The sequence below is a fragment of the Sinocyclocheilus rhinocerous genome, unplaced genomic scaffold (assembly GCF_001515625.1).
Source record: "Sinocyclocheilus rhinocerous isolate Xijiao unplaced genomic scaffold, SAMN03320098_v1.1 scaffold2306, whole genome shotgun sequence".
Taxonomy (NCBI): domain Eukaryota; kingdom Metazoa; phylum Chordata; class Actinopteri; order Cypriniformes; family Cyprinidae; genus Sinocyclocheilus; species Sinocyclocheilus rhinocerous.
In genome coordinates this window covers 964,740-977,245 of record NW_015639792.1, presented here as the reverse complement: position 1 = coordinate 977,245, position 12,506 = coordinate 964,740, and positions in this window count along the sequence as shown.

Genomic DNA, 12,506 nt, shown 5'->3' with positions numbered 1-12,506 from the left:
TTAAGGTGTTTTAACTTTAAACCGTCACTTCTGGACACAATATAGCTCAGCGTATTTGTTTTTGCTGTTTTGTTGCACTATTTTTTTGCGTGTAAATGGTGCTTGATCTGTGCATATATCTCTCCTAATTCAGATAAGACAGTAATTTTTCACTGCAGAAAGCAATACTATGGATAGAACATTCATATTTTAGTCAGAAGCAAGAGTTTTAATTGATTAATTTAACTTATGTTTAATTAATAGACTGGAGTGGTATGGATTATTTGTGGATTATTGTGATGTTTTTATCAGCTGTTTGGACTCTCGTTCTGACGGCACCCATTCACTGCAGTGGATCCATTGGTGAGCAAGTGATGTAATGTAATTTTCTCCAAATCTGATCCATTGAAGAAACAAACTCATCTATATCTTGGATGTATTGAGCAGGGGTAAATTTTCATTTTTGGGTGAACTATTTATTTCAATTTAAACATTTGTTTGCTTGCCAATGTGTTAATGCAAGTAAATGCATTTTTTTGTTTGCTTTCACATGGTGAAAAGGCAACTAAACGATCAGTGCAACGTGACACACTTGTGTCTCACACTGCAACTGTACTGCTGTGACCTGGAACGGATCTGTTATTGACGCATGTCACTTTGAGACATGAGTCCAGCCAATTATAATGTGCTCTCTGTGCATAACACATCCTCCAGGTAAGAAATATCTAATGACTGACTGCCCAGTATGTATAAATGTGAGTGTCACTGATCCACAGTAGACAGAAGTGGATCATGAGTGTCCTGAGGGGAAATACCTCCTGTTCAAGGACTGGGAAAAGTGACATCTCACAATTATTTAGTAACACTTGTTGTATCTGGTAATGTTCAGGCATTTTTTTTGCTGACTTTATTGACTTTTTCAACCTGTAGAATGTAGCAGAATAGATTCAGGCTGTTAACCAGTGCTGAGAGGCTCATTGCTTGCAGAGAGCAAGATCAAATTAGGCAAAATATGTAATAAATGAGCACTCGAGGGACAAGAAAGTTCAAGACTTGAATGAATGATGGACCCTCTTTTATGAGCTTTTATGTGCAGTTCTGCAAATGCAAAACCAGTTTGGTCCATATTTCCTGCAGTAAACCATTAAAACAAACTGCAGTCTAAAGAAAGCATCAAACAGCATCATTGCAAACAGTAACTAATATGCCCAGCTAATAACAGTAGTTATGTGTGCATAAATGTCCACTCTTTTTATTTTTGCATCTGGCAGGTCATTTGTTGCATAGCAACAGCTGAGGTCTTTGAATAACAACCACATTATATCCTGCTGCTGAACAAAACTCAAAAATACCAAAAGAAGTATATATATATCTTACCGTGTGATATCACAAACAGCCATTAAATTTTGCTTTCAAACTGTATAGTTTTATTATCTATTAGTTGTCCTTGATTATCAGTTGTTTGCATCGTGCAGTTCTGCATTACCTCAGACTGTCTTTGTTTGCATACTGTAAAAACAAAACTATTAAAATATTTACAAAAAATCTGGAATCTAAATCTGGAGGCAAGGCTTTATATAGACTTATATCTGAATTAAATTGTAGCCTTTAGACTGTGGTAAATGAATACATAAATAAATAAATAAATAAATAAATACATTTGTAAAAAATATTTACTTTATTATTATTATTATTATTAATAATACATATATTTTGTTGATAATCATATAAAGTTAAAATCTGGCAAAGTCAATGCCATCACTGAAAAGGTATATTTATAAACTGCAATATTTTCAAAGTAACACAATGCAAAATGACAGGACAGGCTGTTATGACAGCATAAATGTACAAAGTCTCACGTTTCTTTCACTTTATATGTAGTTCTATTAACATATTTCTGCTGACACACTTTTACCTGTTCAATTCAAGGTATTGTATCGTAACTGCAGCTGGCCTGTCTGTTTCCGTAAAAAGGGGTATCATCCAACCTGTTTTGACATACAGAATATTGGCTGCTGGTTGGTCAACAATCCTCACTTTCAAATCTAATTTGTGCAATATGTGTAACCATCAAACCATCTCATTTTAAAAATCTTTATTTTTTTTGTGTGTGTGTATTAATTTATTTTAATGAATTTAATAAAGTAAAGTTTGATTTTAACTACATTCTGGGGGTGCCAATACTTAAAAACACTAAATACATGCATGGATTCACATTTTATAAAAGAATGTCAACCAACAAACACATTTTATTTTTAATAAAACCTCTATTGTCATTTTTTGCAGATGCAACTTGGTTTGATTTTGCCATCTAATGCAATGACATTTTAAAGTGTGCAAAAACTTTTCTGCACTGCATTTTCAAAAATGTAACCAATCTGTGGCTTGTCCTTATCACAAAACAGCCTCCACAACATGTGGAGTGAGAATGGTGATTATCGGCTCGCCTGTGTCGGCGTGTGTATTGATTCAGGGCCACAAAGGTATTCTGAGTACACTACAGCAGCATGCAAGGCACTTTGTAAAACTCAGAGATCACATAAGTTATGAGAGGCTGGAGATGTTTACGGCGAGCCGTGACAAATGTACATCTGGAGGTGTTTATTTAGTGCTCAATATTAAATGCATGAGGATACCCAGGTGACAGTGACCTCAGAATTGCTGTTTATATGTCGGGAGATGTTCTTGCTGGAATGGACTCAGGTCTCAGTTCAAACTATTACAAACCGGTGCTTAATTAATTCCTCTGAATGTCACCTTCACTGAATGCAAGGAGAATCTCAATTGAATGCGCTCTTACGTGCGAAATGCACTTTCAGAAACTGTTAGCACAGACTTCATGGTTCATGTTCTCAGTTGCAAATATTGCAGGTTTGGTTTCAGATGCACATGTAAAAAACCCAGCACATAATTGTGGCTCATAAGCATTTTGGAGTTATGTGCGATATCATGCAATATGTTGCAAGGTACACTTACTAGTTCTGCCAGACAATTTAATCTGCGTACTAAGACATTATATACCAACAATATTCCCCAAAATGTTGTTCTTATTTAAGCACAGAATATATTGCAAAGAATGTGGGCTTACAATGAATGCTCCAATCGGGTAAAACTTTATTTTAAGATGTCCTTGTTACACACGTTACATGCACTTACTATTATAATAACAAAAAATTATGCATAATTACATGCAAATAACCCAAAGCCAAACCCTAAACCTAACCCTAACCATATAGTAAGTACATGTAGTCAAGTAATATTACTCAGTACTTAAATGTATAATTACACTGTAACAAGGACACCTTAAAATAAAGTGTAACCCTCCAATCATAATAGCTGAAACTGTTGAAATACTAAACTGTTGAATGTACTAGCATCCCGGATCTACAAGATATACACTGTCCATTTTGATTACGATTAAATAAACAGAAAATAAGTACACTATTTGCTGAAGGTAAGCATGCACTTAAATGTCTGTCAGATATTTCTTGCTCAACAAAAAAAGTATTAGCAAAACTATGTGGGCAGATTTGATTTATTCATCGTGGGCTTGTAATTATTTGTACTTAGTAAATACATGATGCTATTTTGCTACTGTATTTATACTTGTGCAAATATTATCACAGTATCTGCCACTATTTAAACTCAGTGAAAACACCTTCTACTCACTAGGATTTTGAGTGAAGCATAAAATTCAAGAAATTACGGTGAGACTTGGTATCAAATTAGGATCTGATAAGTTGAGGTCTGTTGGCACAGACTTTGTTATGGCTAGACAGAAATGAAACATTGTCTGACGCATAGGAAGTCTCTACATAATAGATCAGGAAAACATTTTTCTTTAGACTACATTGCACTGATAGATTCTGAATACAGCTAGTATTTATGATCAAACGTGGACCATAAAGTAATTCAGATCATTTTTTGTTTTGTATTTCATACTACATACCAACCCTTCCACCTGCTTTCTTCTGGCCCTCGGTAAACTCTCTCAGATTCCCCAAACGGTGTGCTTTACAATCAGACAGAATGAGTAATACCTAAGCAACGATGAAATGAAAAGCTACAGATTAGGGTCATTGCATAATATAATTTCACTGAAGAGAAGCTACTCGTCTCATTCATTTCGTGCCTTTGTGGTGGCCGCGCCGTCATTAATATTTCCCAATAAATAGCATTTAAGGAAGCTTCTATATTTATTTCCTTTATGATTTGAGAACTTTTGATGATTAATCTGTATTATGAAGCCTGAGACATATTACCTGCTTAATTAATTCAATATATGACACATTAATCTTTCTTTCTTGCACCTACGCCCAGACTCTTCCACGACGGAGGAGACGTGTGGGTGGTTTTGATGGTGAGTCTGTTTTTCATGCAGAATTCTCCATAGCTCTACTGTCGGGCAGAACTTAGTCATAACCAGACTTCTGACGACTGACACAAAGTCTGGTCCACTTTTCATCTTATTATGGCTAAGAACTGCTAAAAAAAAACAACAACAACAGGAAAGATGTTTCTGCTTGACATGACAAGCAACCAATCACATTCACTTTAAGGGTGTCTATGCTAAAAAGTTGATAATAGACAATAATATGCTGACTTGGGGAAAATGGATTCCACATTTTCTTTTGACAAAAGAGTAAATGGAAGGCAGACATTGGCACAGATAAGTGCATTCATAACTCATCATCTGATATGCAGTTCTGCTCATGGATATCAAGTTGACTTGCTAAGTAGTGCCTCATATAAAATTCAAAAAGTGTTTATGACCGTAACCATGCAAATGTTGGGAAATGCAGCTAGTTCATCTTCGAGCCTCTAGTTCAAATGATGCTATTGCTGAATTATAGTCATAAATTGTAAAAATTAATCATTTATGCACTCTTGTATCAAGAAAATGTTGCTTGCAAAACTTTACCAATTAGTATCCTCAATTCCCAAACATTGAAACAATGTAATTAAAATGAAGGTTGATCTGACAACAGTGTTAAACATGCCTCTTTCCCAACTTTTTTGGAATGTGTTGCAGCCGTCAAAAACAAAATGTGTTCATATTTACTAAATACATTTACGTCGGTCAGTGAAGACTTTGGAAATCTTTTCTGTGCATTTTTGTCAATTAAATAAAAGTTAGAGATAATTAACAATCCACAGATTCTTGATTTTATTTCATTTTGCAAAATGTCCCAACTTCTCTGGTGTAACGTCCTTGGCCGGAACAGAACAGGCAGAGAGTTCATAGACGGCCTTCATAGCCGTGACAGGACCGGTAGCGAGTTAATAGATGGCTTGACTCATGATGATCAACTGTGACCAGACTTGACTCAGAGAGACCAACTGTGACTAGACCGGACTCATAATGATCAACTGTGACTTGACTGCGAAAGGGTGACCTCTGATGGCTAGCAGACGGAAGTTCATGGACCGGATTCGTGACATCTGGAATTGGGGTTGTAAATAATTTTCACACAATTTATATATATTTATATATTTGTATGTATGCATATGTGTTCAAACTGGAGTTTATTAAATCCTGGGGTTTCATGAGTTAGTGAAAAACTACTTAATTAAATAATACCAAAGTCAAATAAATACATAAAAAAAAATGAAAATAAAACAAAAAAATATACAATATTTTATTTGTTGGCCTGCATGTCTGAAATTTAACTGAAATATTAACATCTCCTCTGGAGGTTAGAGTAAATATTTTTTTTTTAAGTTAGGAAGCATAATAAAACATCATAAAATTACACGCACACAAAATAATACAATTTGCCACACACAACTTAAAAGTTTCTGTATTCGAAGAAATTGACAATTATTTTATCTATAGCTGTTATAAGAAAGCACAATTAAAAAATAGATTCTAGACTGGGCTCAAGACATTTATGTTTTGTTCAGATTACTTGTCTTGCAACAACAGCCTCGTATGGGAACATCTGCCTGGCTATTATTAAAGTGTTCCTTTGTCGCCATGCTCACAATGTGAGCCATATCCGTACAACACACACAGACAATCATCAGATAGCCATGAAGGCAGAAGTGCCATTTCATGCCATTGAATCAATGGTAGAAAACAAATGTGCAGACATGTAGGAAGAGATAGTACAATCACCAGGCAATGATGAGTGAATTTGGCATTATGTTAATGCAATTGATTTTCTATTGTTAGATCCAGTGATTATGTGGATTGGGGTTTTCGATAACGAAGCATTTGGTGAACAATTACTAATCAGAGACTGTGTGCCACCGTTGATCAGACTACAACAGTCATATCACCTATGATATTTCCATCCCTCTCTCTATTTTTGTATATGCTGTTCATTGCAACTTTGTACAGTAACTCTATATTTAATGCAGATACATTTGTGACCCTGGACCACAAAACCAGTCGTAAGTAGCATGGGTATCAAAACAATACATTGGAATTTGATGAACTGTAATGCGAAATGCAATATGAATGAACGAACGAACAATCCAATCAATCAATCAATCAACAAACTAAAGTGTGCAGGTCAAATTTCACTTTTACAAGAATTTATACAAAATAATATACTGAGAAAATTAAGTCATTTTAGGACATTAATTCATTCATTAGATTCTCAGTATTGTAATAACATGCAATTTGTAATAATGCAATTTTTTTTATTTAAAACTGCAAATGATAAAATACTTAAAGAAAAATAATGCAACAAATCTAAAATATTTTCATTTTCTTTCTTTCTTTCTTTCTTTCTTCTTAACCATTTAAAACGAAGTTGACAAGCATATACAAAAGGAAATAACATGTAAAAATGAATGTGTATATATATATATATGTTATAAATACAAATATATATATATGTATTGAGTTGAAGAGTTCAAGTGCAAAATTTGTAATAATGCAATTTTTTTTATTTAAAACTGCAAATGATAAAATACTTAAAGAAAAATAATGCAACAAATCTAAAATATTTTCATTTTCTTTCTTTCTTTCTTTCTTTCTTCTTAACCATTTAAAACGAAGTTGACAAGCATATACAAAAGGAAATAACATGTAAAAATGAATGTGTATATATATATATATATATATATATATATGTTATAAATACACATATATATATATGTATTGAGTTGAAGAGTTCAAGTGCAAAAGCCTCTAAGCGCCATTTGACATTTTCTTCTAAAATTAGCATTTTTATCAGGCTCCTATGTGTAAGTTCAGTAATTTCACTTTAATGGCAATGAATAGGTTCTTTTCATTGCTATTAAAGTGAAATAACTGAACATAAACATGATTGAGGAAAAATGCTCATGTTAGATGAAAATTTCAGATGGCACTTAAAGGCTTTTGCATTCAATACTCATAATAATTGCATATTTTTATCACAATGCAACAATCCAATATGTGCATCCTTTCCTTCGAGTCTTTCTTTCTATTTAGTCTCTAAACCATTGAAATACGCTATAGGTAATTTGTTTGTTTGTTACAAAATAATATTTATGGCATTATATCACATTTAGTCACAAATTCAATCACTAGAAATACAGGAATTTTTTAGGAATGTTTCACTAGTCTCTCAACTTTGGTCGTGACACGTCCCTACCGCCCGTACTCAAATCTACGGGTCATGTTGGAAACCCTCAGATGTCGTTTTTTATTTTCTAATCTATTCATGGACACATTTTCTGGGCAGAACAAAACACAAGAGACCGCTAGACCGCTCTCTCTGGCCAACTCCAGATGTTCCTTCTCTGACAGAAATATCAGAGGATAATAATTACTGTGTGCCGCATTCACATACATGTGCACACACACTCACACGCGCAGGCTGTAAACATTTAAAACAACAGCGCTCTCCTGATACCCCTTCATAAATCCAATTTGCATGACAGAAGCGACGTGATTGATGCCCGGCTTTCCCCAACATGTTTGATTAGGAGACAGAAGGTAGAGAGCTGCAGAGAAAGAGATAAATGTTACAGCTGTGGATTAACATCCCAAGGTCATAGAGCCTGGGCATTTCAATTAAGGACTTTTCAGAGGACGAAATTCCGGCCTACAGGAGCCAAATGACTGTTTAATGAGACTGTCATTCCTGACTGAGCTTTGGACGAGGAGGAGGAGGAGGGACAGAAGCCATCTTTAGAACATGATGGAAGAGGAGTTGTATTTACATATATACGCCATGACCCCATTAACCACGCTGGGATTGCGGGGAATGTGGGAATAAGTGCGAAATGGAAACGCGACTCCTTTTCCCTCTTCTTTTCAGCTTCGATTTGCTCATGCTGATGAAGCAAAAATGCAATATGTGAAAGAAAATGTTAAGATGAAGGATAGATGGGAAATGGAATTCAGCCTTTTCAAATGTACTCGGCTTATTTTCTGGCAACACATGCTCTGGCTGTCGTGGCTTGACACGTGTCAAACATACAGACTGACAGATTACACTGTGCTTAACTTAACCTGCTTACAGGAGAAACTCTTTCACGCACACACACAAATGCCAAACTGCAGAGAGAGTATTGAAGGGTGGGGATTTAATTGCAGACAGAATGCTATCTCCAGAGAACACTTGTTGATTTTAATCACAACAGTGGTCAGATTTGATTACCGTCTGGACTGCGTAAAGTTTTTGAGAATCCTGCGTCCTCGCTGTGCCCTTGCGCCATATGCTGATTGATTACACCAATCTGTCAAGCTCCGTGCCAATGCCTGATGTTTAAAAGCGCCAACAGATATATTTTAACGAGAGAACAAATTAGAATACAATTATTTATTCTCATTAAAAATCAAGTTGGAGGTAAGTCTTAAAGGGATAGTTCACAAAAAAAGGGCATGTTCAGAACTGTACATTAGGTGTTATTAACTTACAATTACTTACAGATTAATTAAAAGGGTAACATTATTATTATAATTATTATTATTATTTTAAATCTAAGTCAAAATTTGTAATTTTCCCAAACCATTAATTACAAAAACAAAATTATTTATTCTAAAGGCCATAATTAATATATATATATATTTAGACATAAGCCAAATTAGAATACAATTATTTATTCTCATTAAAAATCAAGTTGGAGGTAAGTCTTAAAGGGATAGTTCACAAAAAAAGGGCATGTTCAGAACTGTACATTAGGTGTTATTAACTTACAATTACTTACAGATTAATTAAAAGGGTAACATTATTATTATAATTATTATTATTATTTTAATCTAAGTCAAAATTATGTATTTTCCCAAAACCATTAATACAAAACAAAACATTATTTATTCTAAAGGCCATAATTAATTAATATATATTTAGACATAAGCTATTTATTTAGCTTATTTATTTATTTATTTTGAGTTTGTTTTATCAGTTTTGTTTATTTATTTATTTTTCTATTAATTGGGACTGTTATGTGATTTTAAACAAACTGAACACACCAGGTGCATTTTAAGACACAGTAATCTCACTTTTTTTCAGTGCACACAATAAGTGCATTGTATCAAATTATTAATTTACAGTACAAAATACAGAGCATCATTTTTTAGCACATAATAGTTAAATACGCTTAATATAAAGTGACTGTCACGCCCCTGGACTCATTCTGTGTATTTTTCCCTCTCCATGTGCCTGCCCTGACCCAGTTTTCTCCCATGTTAATTGTTTCATTAGTTCCAGGTGTTTCTCGCCATCCCCTCCTGTAGTCCTGTGTATTTAAAGTGAGTCCTATTTAGAGTTCCTTTGTCTGGTATTGAATGCTCATCTTTCCCCGCTACATGTGTATTCCTAGTTCCGTTGGATGTTTATTAAAGTCTGTTTTTGTGAAGTCTACTCCACGTCTCCTCGTTCCTCGCTCCGTGCTCCTTCACAGTAGCGGCTCGTGACAGAATACCAGACCAAAACACTAACCTCCGTGTCTCCCCTCCATTTTTTTTCTTCGCTTTTTACTCAGTGTTTTGTTTCCATTGTGTCCATGGATCCCCTCCTTCGCCCTGAATACCTGCTCCTCCTCCTGCTGTAGCAGGGGGAAAAATCGCTCGAGGGCCACACCAGACTGTTCCCGGTCCTCGCCAACCTCTCCAGCTACCCGGACGACGTGCTCTGTGCGTTCTACGATGCCAGTTTAAACTCCGCGTACAGAGCGCCGTCGTCCGAGGAAGGCCCTCGAGAGAATTTAACCGCTTTTGTGGAGCGGACACTGGGACAGACGGTGAACGGGGATCCATGTCTCGCTAGTGCCACCCCGGACCAGGTGCCCAGCCCACCGCTGACGGAGAGCCCGAGCTCGCTGCGGCCGACGAGTCGTTGCCACATGGAGCGACAGAGCAACGGATCACCGTGGAGCTGGAGCTGCAAGTGACGTCAGTCAAGGTGCGAGAGCCGGCAACAGAGCCCGCCACAAGGGAGAATGCCGCGGACAGAGAGCGCGGAGTGGAGCTCCGCCCACTGCACCGTGGCTGATGGTGAGCTGATTATACACCTGGGACTGCTGGACTTTGAGGGGGACCTTATAGACTGGGAAACAGAGCTGGAAGCCAACTTGCCCCCTCTCCTCTCTCCTTCATCCCCGCTGGTCCCGTCCAGCCTTGAGTGGGCTCCCGTTTCCCAGTCCAGTAAAGAGAGGTTGACTCCGCCTCCAGCCTCTAAGCCCCGGACTCTGCCTCGGCCCATTGACCCGTCGGCTCCACCATGGCTCCTATCTCCATCCTTTCTGCCGTGGCCCGGCAGTCCACTAGCTCCACCAGGCTCCCTTGTCCCTCCGGCTCCGCCTTGGTCTGGCGTTGACCATCCTGCGCCTCAGGACTCCACTCCTCCGGCTTCGCCCCATCCCTTTGTCCCTCCGGCTCCGTCAGGCTCCTTCATCCCTCCGGCTCCTCCTCAGTCCTCTGTCGCTCCGGCTCCACCGCAACCTTCCGGATCCACGCCTCCGTGTCAGTTGCTGGCGCCATCTGCTCCGCCTTGGCCCTCCGGATCCTCCCTAACGCCCTGGCTCATCGGCTCTCCGTCTCCGCCTTGGGCTCCTCCGCCACCTGCTCCGCCACCGTTGGTCGGCCCCTGGAGTCGGTGGCCATTCCTCCTCCCTCCGTCGGCTCCACCGTGGGCCACCATCTTGGCTGTGGCATGGGTCCTGCTTGGCCCCTCCTGTTCCAATTCCTTCCTGTCGCCTCCCTGGCTCCTCCCTCCATCGTCACCTCCCTGGACTCTGTCTGCCGGCCCCCTCCCGGGTGTCCGTCCTCCTCCCGAGCCTCCTCCCAAGTTCCCACCCATGCCCACCCTCTGTTGTTCTACGGCACAAGGACGCGCCTTCCTGGAGGGGGGCGATAATGTCATGCCCCTGGACTCATTATGGGTGTTCTTCCCTCTCCATGTGCCTGCCCTGACCCAGTTTTCTCCCATGTTAATTGTTTAATTAGTTCCAGTTGTTTCTCGTCATTCCCTCCTCTAGTGCTGTGTATTTAAAGTGAGTCCTATTCAGAGTTCATTTGTCTGGTATTGAATGTTAATCTTTCCCCGCTATATGTGTATTCCTAGTTCCGTTGGATGTTTATTAAAGTCTGTTTTTGTGAAGTCTACTCCATGTCTCCTCGTTCCTCACTCCGTGCTCCTTCACAGTAGTGGCAGGGTTCTACGCTTACTTTTCTTTTTAGGAGCACTTGTGCTCCTAACTTAAAAAATTTAGGAGCACGTTCAAAATTTTAGGAGCACCTTCTAATCAATAATCCAAAATTTTATCAAAAAGTAGCCTTCCCATTACGAGGTGATATTTGACTCCTCTAACTTTATTAAAAGTATGTCATCATCTGTCAAATTCTTTAAAAAATTATATTTTATAAGCTTCTAAAAAATTTTTTATTAAAATGACAGAATAAGAACAAGTAGAATAAGAAATATAAGTTACCAATCAAATGAAATCAGTATTAACAAAAATAGTTCGTAGAGGTGGCACAGAAGAACACAAAAGTGGCTTGATGTACTTTCAGACATTTAATGAGGTTCAGAAGTGGAATGAGTGCAATTAAATCCATAAATTCATGATGATATTAATGTTTTAAATATAAAATTTTGAATATAGAAATATTAAATGATTTAAATAACTGAAAAGATACTTTAAAAATAAAACAAACTGCCAGCAGGTGGCAGTAAGTCACTGATTTTTATTACTGAATCATTCATTCAATTGATTCATTCAAACGGCTGATTCATTCAGGAATGAATCAAGTGACTGTCTTTATGAATGGGTAATCATGAATCACTGACTCACTAGATCCGTTCAGAAATGCCCATTCATTCATAAATGAAACACCGCTGTGTTAGAATGGAGATGCGCAGCGGCTCCGCTGTGTCTTTGTTTTAAACTATTTTCGACGACGAAATAGAGCAAAATCAGACAATAGTGTTATAGTCAGACAATGTAAGTCACTTAATATTAACTTCTTGTTTATTGAATTGTATTGTATTAAATCAGTATCACATTTACACACTCCCTTAAAGGGGTCATATGATGCTTTTTTAAAGATCATTATTTTGTGTATTTGGTGTAACAGAATATGT